Source organism: Stegostoma tigrinum, chromosome 19, assembly GCF_030684315.1.
Source record: "Stegostoma tigrinum isolate sSteTig4 chromosome 19, sSteTig4.hap1, whole genome shotgun sequence".
NCBI lineage: Eukaryota > Metazoa > Chordata > Chondrichthyes > Orectolobiformes > Stegostomatidae > Stegostoma > Stegostoma tigrinum.
Window position 1 is genome coordinate 10,966,703 of NC_081372.1, and position 10,567 is coordinate 10,977,269.

Consider the following 10,567-nt stretch of genomic DNA (forward strand, 5'->3'; position numbering starts at 1 on the left):
AGTGAGGTTGCAAGCACAACATTGCAGAGTTCATAATGTGGAACCAGTGGATGTAGTTCCCTTGTACTTTCCTTTGATAAGGACGCACAGAGAAATTAACATGTATAATTGAAGCACTTGGGATCAGAGGTTGTGTACTGACATGAATAGAGAACTGGTTGGCAGACAGGAGGAAAAGAGTAGGAATAATTGGGTCATTTTCTGAGTAACAGCCAGTGTCTAGTTAGGCTCTACAGGGTTCAGTGCTTGGATCACAACTATTCACAAAATAAATGATTTAGATGATTTAAGTGTAATATCTCCAAGTTTGCAGACAACACAAAAGTCAGAAGGTGAGTTGTGAGGAGGATGGAGAGATGCTTCAGTGCAATTTGGACTATATGAGTGAGTGGGCAAAAGCATCTAAGTTGTACTATCATGTGGATAAATGTGAGGTTATCCACTTTGGTAGAAAAGAAACAGGAAAGCAAATTATTATCTGCAGGAGCACACCTCTCAACCAGAGACAAAGACTCAGGTTGCAGGCAGGATTCAGGCAAGTGGTAGACATTTATTCAAGCAAAAACTGGTTAATGCAGGGAGAGGGCAAAAGTATGTTCCCCGAATCTGGCCACGACATGAGAACCCAATTATTCCTTTAATCTTTGGCTCAGATTGGAAGAGAGATCAATGACACACTCTCAGTTTGCCAGCTTCCAGTAGCTGGACTATGCTATGTGCAGGGTATAATATCACCTTCCCTATAGTTGCATCAAGGGGGAGGATGTCATGAAAGCCCATGTAGCACATTGGATGGCTCGAACTTACAAATATTGTCCGTTCATGACTGGATCCATTTGTCCTGAGTATCAGCCGACAGGCCAGAGCTTGTCTCCGTGTCTCCGTAACACCACTGCAGCTCAGCTGTTCTCCATGTGTCTGTGCGGGTTTCCACGTAGTGCTCCAGTTTCCTCCCACAGTCCCAAGATGTGCGGGTTAGGTGGATTGGCCATGTTAAATTGCCTGTAGTATTCAGGGATGTGTGCATTAGGGGGGTTATAGGGAATGGGTCTGGGTGGGATGCTCTGAGGGTCGGTGTGGACTTGTTGGGCTGAAGGGCCTATTCCCACACTGTAGCAGTTCTTCAATTCTAAGTTACAACATCGTCCAGGAAGCCAAGTGGCTATTGCTGATGCTTTGAGCTATCTCCCACTGGCAGATACTCCACCAGTAGTGCCTCCTCTGGAAGAGTCTGTTCTGGCTTTAAACTGTCAGGATGTCCTTCTGGTCATGACTGCCCATGTCTGACTGTGGACACAAAAAGATCCTGTCCCAGCAAAATTAAGACAGCTAATGGCAATGGGAGAAACAGCAGAGCCATCACAATAGGGGCTGAAACCTTCCTGGACCCGGCAAGACCAGGTCACTGTAGAGGATGGCATGTCTCCTTGGGGGGCATGAGAGATTGTCTGGAGTAAAGATAACTGCTAAATACTAGCCAAACACCACTGGGGTCATCCAGGGGTTTACAAGGTGAAGATGCTAGCAAGATGCTATGTCTGGTGGCCAGGGTTGGAAGCTGACATAGCTATGTTGGTGGGGCAGTGCCCAGAGTGCCAACAAGGACAAAAATTGCCACCAGCGGCAGCCCCACATGCATGGGGCCGGCTAAACCCTAGACCTAGTTGCACGTCGACAATGCTGGTACTTTCATGGCCTTAATGTTCCCAGTCATTGTGGATGCCCATTCAAAGTGGTTGAATGAGCACAAAGTCCATTTGGCAAATTAATGGATGGCATTTCAGAAGCTGCAAACATCGTTCACAACTCATGGACTCCCAGAAGCATCGGTCACGGACAGTGGAATGTCATTACCAGCATGAAATTTGAGTATTACATTGAATGGCATTTGGCACATGCGGACAGCTCCGTACCATCCATCATCCAATGGCCTAGCAGAAAGAGTGGTCCACAAGTTGAAGGCAGGCTTGAAGAAGCAGCCTACAGCTTCGCTTGATACCAAACTGCCCCAGTTCCTCTTTGATTATAGGACCTCCTCTCACAGAACAACAGGGATAGCTCCAGTGGAATTGCTGATGGGAAGAAGACTCTGCACCACTATAAACTTGATATTCCCAGACCTGTGGGATGGAGTGAACTGGCAGCAGAAACACCAATGTCAGCCATATGGTTCCTCTAAGTGAGAGAGACAGTTTATTTGGGAGGACAGGGTTTGTTGCCCGAACCATTGAAATGACCCGTCATGGGTACGAGATGAGGTTGATGCGAGGTCAGGTCCTGTGATTTACAAAGTTTTGGTAGGCACGACGATCCTCAACAAAGGTGGATCTCCTGAAAGCTGTTACCTCATAAACTGGGCTGGAGTAAGACATACCTGACCCCTCAAACAGACAGAGAGTCTGTCAGAAAGCATAAGTTCTTCCCCTTCAGCTCGTGTCAAGGAAATGTTGGAGTTCCAGATGGGTGCAGCCTCGATACCATTACCACTGGAAGAAAAGGAGGAAAATTTCCTGAGAAGCTCCAGATGCAAGAGACGGGCTGCAGTCCAGTGCACGCCACACGTGTCAGAGTCCAAATCAGAGGAACCAGACCTGAGGCAAAAACGTTACAGGAAAACCTACAAGAGAAAGATGAGGCCTACATCCCTGGATGTTTGAAGGAGGTTGGCGGTGGGGAGAATGCAGTGATTGTAACCAAGTGGACCTCATTGACAATGAAGTCCTTCATAGGGTTTGTTAACCTGGGGCAATCAAGAGGCACTGGCTGATCAATATTAACAGGGGATTTGGAATCTCCTGGGTTGAGGGGGACTGAATCCAGGCTTGGATGGCCATAGCTGGCATTCAGTGCACAAGTAAATAAAGGGTGACTTAGTGACAGGATACCAGCCTCTGTGCAGTTATTTCAATGGTCTTCTCTTCTCTTTTCCCACATGTGCTCTTGCTTCCTTGGAATTTCCAGGTTTCTCTGAACTCATCTTTTGTTCACTGATATCCAGGTTAATTATTGCCTGTCTCAGTATATTCTCTTATTTATCAATACTGATGCCTATAACCATTGTTTGGGAAACCAGGATATTCTTCAATGAAGATCTGCATTCCACAATAATTTTCCCTCTAATATCATGGTTAATTATTATTAACTTAGTACAGCCAATGGCAATTGGTGAGATCTACTAAGTGAGTAAGAATGAGTTCCACTGAATATTGTTCATGTTTCTCTTTCCCATCCTCATTCTCCAGATGAGAATCTGTCTGGCAGCTCTCAGGGTGATTCTGCCGGAGATTTGGAAGTACAAGAAGAAAGGTAAATGCAACAAGCTTAAGTAATGGTGAATACTCAGTAGGAGCCCAATGCGCAGTGTGATCATCATTGTGTGAGGATTCTTAATTCCGTCCAACAAGGAACAGGATATTTCCCCACAATCTCAGCCAATGGGCAGAAAGTTGGAATAGTCACCATTTATTTGTGCTCACCTGCTCATGTGGAAGTAGGTTCAGATTCAGCGTATATCAAAGGTCATTGCTGCTCCAACCAGGGGGATTGTATGTTTGGTCGACTCAGGCTGGACTCGATGATGAGGAAAGCAACTAGACTTCATCCTTTGTAAATGATAGATTAGTGGATTATGATAGTAGCGTCAGACAGCATGGGTTATTGGACAGTGGGAACTAGGGCCAGTGAAATACAGCACTTGTGGTCTTATAGCTACCCATCTCCAAGCAGAAGATGCATGGGAAGCGTTTAAGATGGAAACCAAGGAGACCAAAGACCAGAGGGCCTTTCATCATTTGCAGCTTCCGCCCTCAATTCTGATAAACCAGAGTCAGACTTGAGACAGCCTGAACACTGTTGTTCAGAGAGGAGAGGGGTTTACTTGTGTTGTTGTTATGTTGTGGACCAGATCAAAACCCTTCAAAGTATATTCTGAAGATAGCCTAGACCCTAAAGTTTACTCATTTTAAAGGTAAATGTAAGTTGTTGTGTTCCAGATGCAATTTGATTGGTCAAACTACTCAGCATTAAGCAAAGCACACTTTATTCATATACTATAGTTACAATACATTAAAAGAAAGAAGAAATTGGAATGACTTAACTCTATTGAAACCTTAAAAAATAGATTATTTAACTACTAAACTGTAACTGTTCCAATATGGTAACATCCCATAAACACACCACTGACAAGGCAAATTCTGTAAAATATATTGTGTGATGTACAGCTCAGACAAACCCCAGCTTTCTACTGTAAATGAGTGAGGAAAATCAGCTTCCACATCCAGCTTCAAAACTTCAGCAACTGCTACTAAAAACTGAAACTCCTAGTTGTGCAGGGGCTTGTCACACCCATTCAGGCTGCTTCTATTGTTCCAACTTTTTTTAAAGAAACCCAAGACCTTGCAAACTGTTTACTCTAATGGTTCTGAGTAGACTGCTCACCACCTTTCTCTCAACCTTTTTACACAAAAAGCCCCAATAAAATATACACTTCTTAAAGCCATAATATCAACACAGTTGTTACTAGGGATAATGTAGGATGCATCCTGCCAGTGATCAGATTCTCCCCTTGTCAGCAAAGAGATGATGCTTGCATTTCCTGTTTAATTTATTTATCCTTTCCAGAACTTATGGAGAACAATCAGCATGTACTGGCAACATACACCGTACTCCAAAGGTCGGAGAACACATCCCAAGGGGAAGTAGATCATTCAGAGTTAAGAATTGTCCATCCTTCTGTATGCCCTACAACAATGTTGAGGATTTGGAGTAGATTATTATTTTGTAAAACCAGTACAAGATGGAGAAGGAGGTGGGAATTAACTAAAAGACATTTGCACTGAATCATTTTGTTATTTATTTTGTTACAGAAAAGAAGTTACCAATCATTTCACGATCTGCATTTGCAAACTGCCTGATCTACGTAATCAGATACACAAATCGTGTTGAATATAAATCCAACACTAGGGTTTATTTCCACAGTGATTGAAGTGAAGAAGAGGGAAGTCAGGTTAGACTTGCTGAGAAACTCATGGCTAGGCTATACTGTGTGCACTTCTGCAGCTCACGTTCCCATGTTACAGTAAGGTCAATGAGGCATTATTGAAGGTGGAAAAGAGATTAACAAGAGTGATACCTAGGTCTGTGAGATTATTTTTATTTTATTATTTTTGTGGTATGTGGGTGTCACTGTCTGGCCAGCATTTATTGCCAGTCCCTGGTTGCCCTTGAGAAGCTGCCTTCTTGAAGCACTGCAGTCAAATGCATCTACAGCTGGTAGATTGGTAAAGATGAGATCAAGTATGTTTGTCCCTCTTGTTGGTTCCCTCACCACCTGCTGCAGACCCAGTCTAGCAGCTATGCCCTTTAGGACCCGACCAGCTCGGTCAGTAGTACTGCTGTCGAGCCACTCTTGGTTGTGGACATTGAAATCCCCCACCCAGAGTACATTTTGTGTCCTAGCCATCTTCAGTGCTTCCTGTAAGTGTTGTTCGACATGGAGGAGTACTGATTCATCAGCTGACGGAGGACAGTATGTGGTAATCAGCAAGAGGTTTCCTTGCCCATGCTTAATCTGAAGCCATGAGAGTTCATGGGATCTGGAGTCAATGTTGAGGACTCCCAGAGCAACTCTGTCCCGACTGCATACTACTGTGCCACCCGCTCTGTTTGGTCTCTCCTGCTGGTGGGACAGAACATATCCAGGGATGGTGATGGTGATGTCTGGGATATTGTTTGTAAGGTATGCCAGGCTGTTGCTTGACTAGCCTGTGAGACAGCTCTCCCAATTTTGGCACTAGGCCCCCAGATGTTAGTGAGGAGGACTTTGCAGAGTCAACAGGGCTGATTCTGCCATTGTCTTTTTCAGTGCCCAGATTGATGCCAGGCGATCCATCCACTTTCATTTCTTTGAGACTTTGTAGCAATTGGTACAACAGAACGGCTTGCTAGGCCATCTCATAGGGCAGTTGAGAGTCAACCACATTGCTGTGGGTCTGGAGTCACATGTAGGCCAGACCAAATGAGGATGGCAGATTTATGTGACCCAGAAGGGTTATTCCCCAACAATTGGCAATGGTTTCATGGTCATCATTGGAGCCTTAATTCCCACATTTTTATTGAATTCAAATTCCATCATCTGCCATGGCAGGATTTGAACCCGGGTCTCCAGAACATTATCCAGGTCTTTGGATTCATAGGGCAGCGATTATACCACTAAGCCATCACGTTCCACAAAAATGGAAGGATCTAAGCTGCTTTTCTCCAGAAAACAGAAGTTCTGAATCCCTAATAGGCATCTTTAAAAATATGAAGGGGTTCAGCAGGAAATGCTTTCTATTTGTAGGAAACCTGGAATGAGGGAACATAAATAAAATAGAAAATAGCCCAAAGTATTCAAGAATTTCAAGAGAAACACTGTTACTACGATGGTGAGAAAAGCTGAAATTTTTGTGGAATCATTAAGGCAAATAGCTTACACGTTTTGAAGAAGTGAGAATATTTGGAAGAAAAGGATGGGCCGTTCTGATAGGATTCGATGTGTGGAGCATTAACATAAGGACGTGGCCTGAGGGTTTGTTTCTGCGTTGTAAACTGAAGGTAACTCAACATGAACAGTCCCTCCTTTGCACCTACACTGGCCCTAAATCCCACCTCTTCCTCCGTTACATTGGTGAATGTATCAGCGCAGCCTCATGCTCCCAAGAGGAGCTCGAACAGTTGATCCACTTCACCAACACCTTCCACCCCAACCTTAAGTTCACCTTGGCCACCTCCAACACATCCCTCACCTACCTGGATCTCTCTATCTCCATCTCAGGCAACCACCTACAAACCGAAGTCCATTTCAAGCCCACCGACTCCCACAGCTACCTGAAATACACCTCCTCCCACCCACCTTCCTGCAAAAATTCCATCCGCTATTCCCAATTCCTTCGCCTCCGCCGCATCTGCTCCCAGGATGAGGCATTCCATTCCCGTTCATCCCAGATGTCCTCGTTCTTCAAGGACCACAACTTCCCCCCACAGTGATCGAGAACACCCTTGACCGCGTCTCCTGCAATTCCCACCACACATCCCTCATACCCCGCCCCGCAATAACAGCCAAAAGACAATCCCCCTCATCCTCACATACCACCCCAACAACCTCCGGATACAACGCATCATCCTCCGACACTTCCGCCATATACAATCCCACCCCACCACCAAAGACATTTCTAGTTGAGCAGCAGCGTGAGCGGGAGCTTGGACCAGGGGCCTGTCAGGAAGCCTGTGAGTCAGAGATTTTTCAAACTTCAAAAGCTTACCTCAAGCGTCGGAGCCTTCCATTTCTGGCTGCAGCAACAGCAGTACCTCGGTGCAGAGCTTTCTAGGAAGGGAGGGACATTTTTTTCATCCCTCTGATATATAAGTGATCGTTGAACTTTGGATCATTCAGGAGGCAGAGTCAGTGATAGACAAGAGTTTCAGGGAAGTAGTTACTCCGAAGCATGAAGAAAGCTGGATAACTGTTAGAAGGGGGAAGAAGCAGTCAGTGCAGGGATCCCCTGTGGTCGTTCCCCTGAAAAACAAGTATACCGTTTTGGATACTGTTGGGGGGAATGACTTACCAGGGATATGCACTAGGGTGCAGGTCTCTGGCGCAGAGTCTGTCCCTCTTGCACAGAAGGGAATGGGAGATAGGAAGAAAGTGATAGTCATTGGGGACTCAATAGTAAGAGGGACTGATAGAAGGTTTGCTGGGAACGAAAGAGATTCACGGTTGGTGTGTTGCCTCCCAGGAGCCGGGGTCCGTGATGTCTCGGATCGTGTCTTTGGGGTCCTGAGGGGAGAAGGTGACCAGCCCCAAATCATGGTCCACATAGGCACCAACAACATAGGTAGAAAGAGGGATAGGGATGTCAGGCAGGATTTCAGGGAGCTAGGGTGGAAGCTGAGAGCTAGAACAAACAGAGTGGTCATCTCTGGTTTGTTACCCGTGCCACGTGATAGTGAGGGAAAGAACAGGGGGAGATTTCAGCTGAACACGTGTCTGCAGGGATGGTGCAGGAGGGAGGGCTTCAGGTACATGGACAATTGGGGCTCATTCTGGGGAAGGTGAGACCTCTACAAACAGGACGGTCTCCATTTGAGCCAGAGGGGCACTAATATCCTGGGTGGGAAATTTGCTAGTGCTATTCGGGTGGGTTGAAACTAGCTCAGAAGGGGGATGGGAAACTGAGGTGTAGTTCTAGTACACAGGAGGATGATCATAGAGAGGACATGGACAGGACCTCACTGTCACAGGAGTGTGCTGGCAGACAGCAAGCTGGTTGAAGTGTCTACTTTAACGCCAGGAGTATCCGGAATAAGGTGGGTGAGCTTGCAGCATGGATAGGTACCTGGGGCTTCGATGTTGTGGCCGTTTCGGAGACATGGATAGAGCAGGGTCAGGAATGGATGTTGCAGGTTCCAGGGTTTAGATCTTTCATTAAGATCAGGGAAGGTGGTAAAAGAGGGTGAGGTGTGGCTTTGTTAGTGAAGGACAGTATAACAGTGGCTGAAAGAACTTTTGTTGAGGGCTCATCTACTGAGGTGGTATGGGCTGAGGTCAGAAACAGGAGAAGAGAGGTCACACTGCTCGGAGTTTTTTATAGGCCCCCACAAAGTTCCAGGGATGTGAAGGAGAGGATCGGCAAAACAACTCTGGACAGGAGTGAAAGGAACAGGGTGGTCATTATGGGAGACTTTAACTTCCCTAACATTGACTGGAAGTGCTATAATTCTAGTACGTCAGATAGATCAGTTTTTGTCCAATGTGTGCAGGAGGGTTTCCTGACACAGTATGTCGAAGGGCCGACAAGAGGGGAGGCCACACTGGATCTGGTACTTGGTAATGAGCTAGGCCAGGTGTTTGATTTAATGGTAGGTGAGCACTTTGGAGAGAGTGACCATAATTCGGTTATGTTTACTTTAGCAATGGAAAGGGATGGGAACATGCCACAGGGCAAGAGTTATAGATGGGGGAAGGGCAATTATAGTGCAATTAGGCAAGACTTAGGAGGCGTAGAATGGGTTAGCAAAATGCAGGGGAGGGGGACAATCGAAATGTGGAGCTGGTTTAAGGAACAGATATTGTGTGTCCTTGACAGGTATGTCCCTGCCAGGCAGGGAGGAAGCGATAAGGTAAGGGAACCGTGGTTTACGAAAGAAATTGTATCTCTTGTTAAGCGGAAGAAGGAGGTTTATGTGACGATGAGACAAGATGGTTCAGATGAAGCGATGGAGAGTTACAGATTAGCTAGGAAGGATTTAAAGAGAGAGTTAAGAAGAGCAAGGAGGGGACATGAGCAGACATTGGCAGGTAGAATAAAGGAGAACCCTAAAGCTTTCTATAGGTATATGAGGAATAAGAGGGTGACTAGGGTAGGAATAGGGCCAGTCAAAGACAGAAGTGGGAAGTTGTGTGTGGATGCTGTGGAGATTGGAGAGGTGCTAAATGATTATTTCTCATCTGTTTTCACTGAGGATCAGGAGAATATTGTAGAGGAGATGACTGAGTTATGAGCTACTAGAATTGAAAGGATTAAGGTTGCTAAGGAGGAGGTGTTATCAATTCTAGAAGGTGTGAAGGTAGGTAAATCCCCTGGGCCAGATGGGATTTTTCCGAGGATTGTCTGGGAAGCTCGGGAGGAGGTGGCGAAGCCTTTAGCCTTGATCTTTGAGTCTTCATTGTCTACAGGTTTAGCAGCAGAGGACTGGAGGATTGCAAATGATGTGCCCTTGTTCAAGAAGGGCAGTAGGGATTATAGACCTGTCATAGAGCCTTACGTCTTTTGTAGGAAAAATTTTTGAAAGGATAATAAGAGATAGGATTTACAATCATCTAGCAAGCAGCAATTTGATTGGAGATAGTCAGCATGGATTCATCAAAGGCAGGTCTTGTCTCTCAAACCTCATTGAGTTTTTTGAGAAGGTGACCAAGCATGTGGATGAGAGAAGGGCAGTTGACGTGAAGTACATGGACTTCAGTAAAGCCTTTTGAGAAGGTTCCACATGGTAGGCTATTGGAGAAAATACAGAGGCACGGGATTGAGGGAGATTTAGCAGTTTGGATTAGAAACTGGCTTTCTGTAAGAAGGCAACAAGTGGTGGTTGATGGAAAATATTCAGCCTGGAGTCCGGTTACTAGTGGTGTGCCTCAAGGATCTGTTTTGGGACCACTGCTGTTTGTCATTTTCATAAATGACTTGGATGCAGGCATAGGTAGATGGGTTAGTAAGTTTGCAGATGACACTGAAGTCGGTAGAGTGGTGGACAGTGTGGAAGAATGTTGCAGGGACGCTTAGATAAACTGCAGAATTGGGCCGAAAGGTGGCAAACGGAGTTTAATACGGATAAATGTGAGGTGATTCACTTTGGGAGGAATAATAGGAAGGCAGAATACCGGGTCAATGGAAAGATTCTTGGTAGTGTGGATGTGCAGAGGAATCTTGGTGTCCATGTACATAGATCCCTGAAAGTTGCCACCTAGGTTGATAGTGCTGTTAAGAAGGCTTATGGTGTGTCAGGTTTTATTGGGAGAGGGATTGAG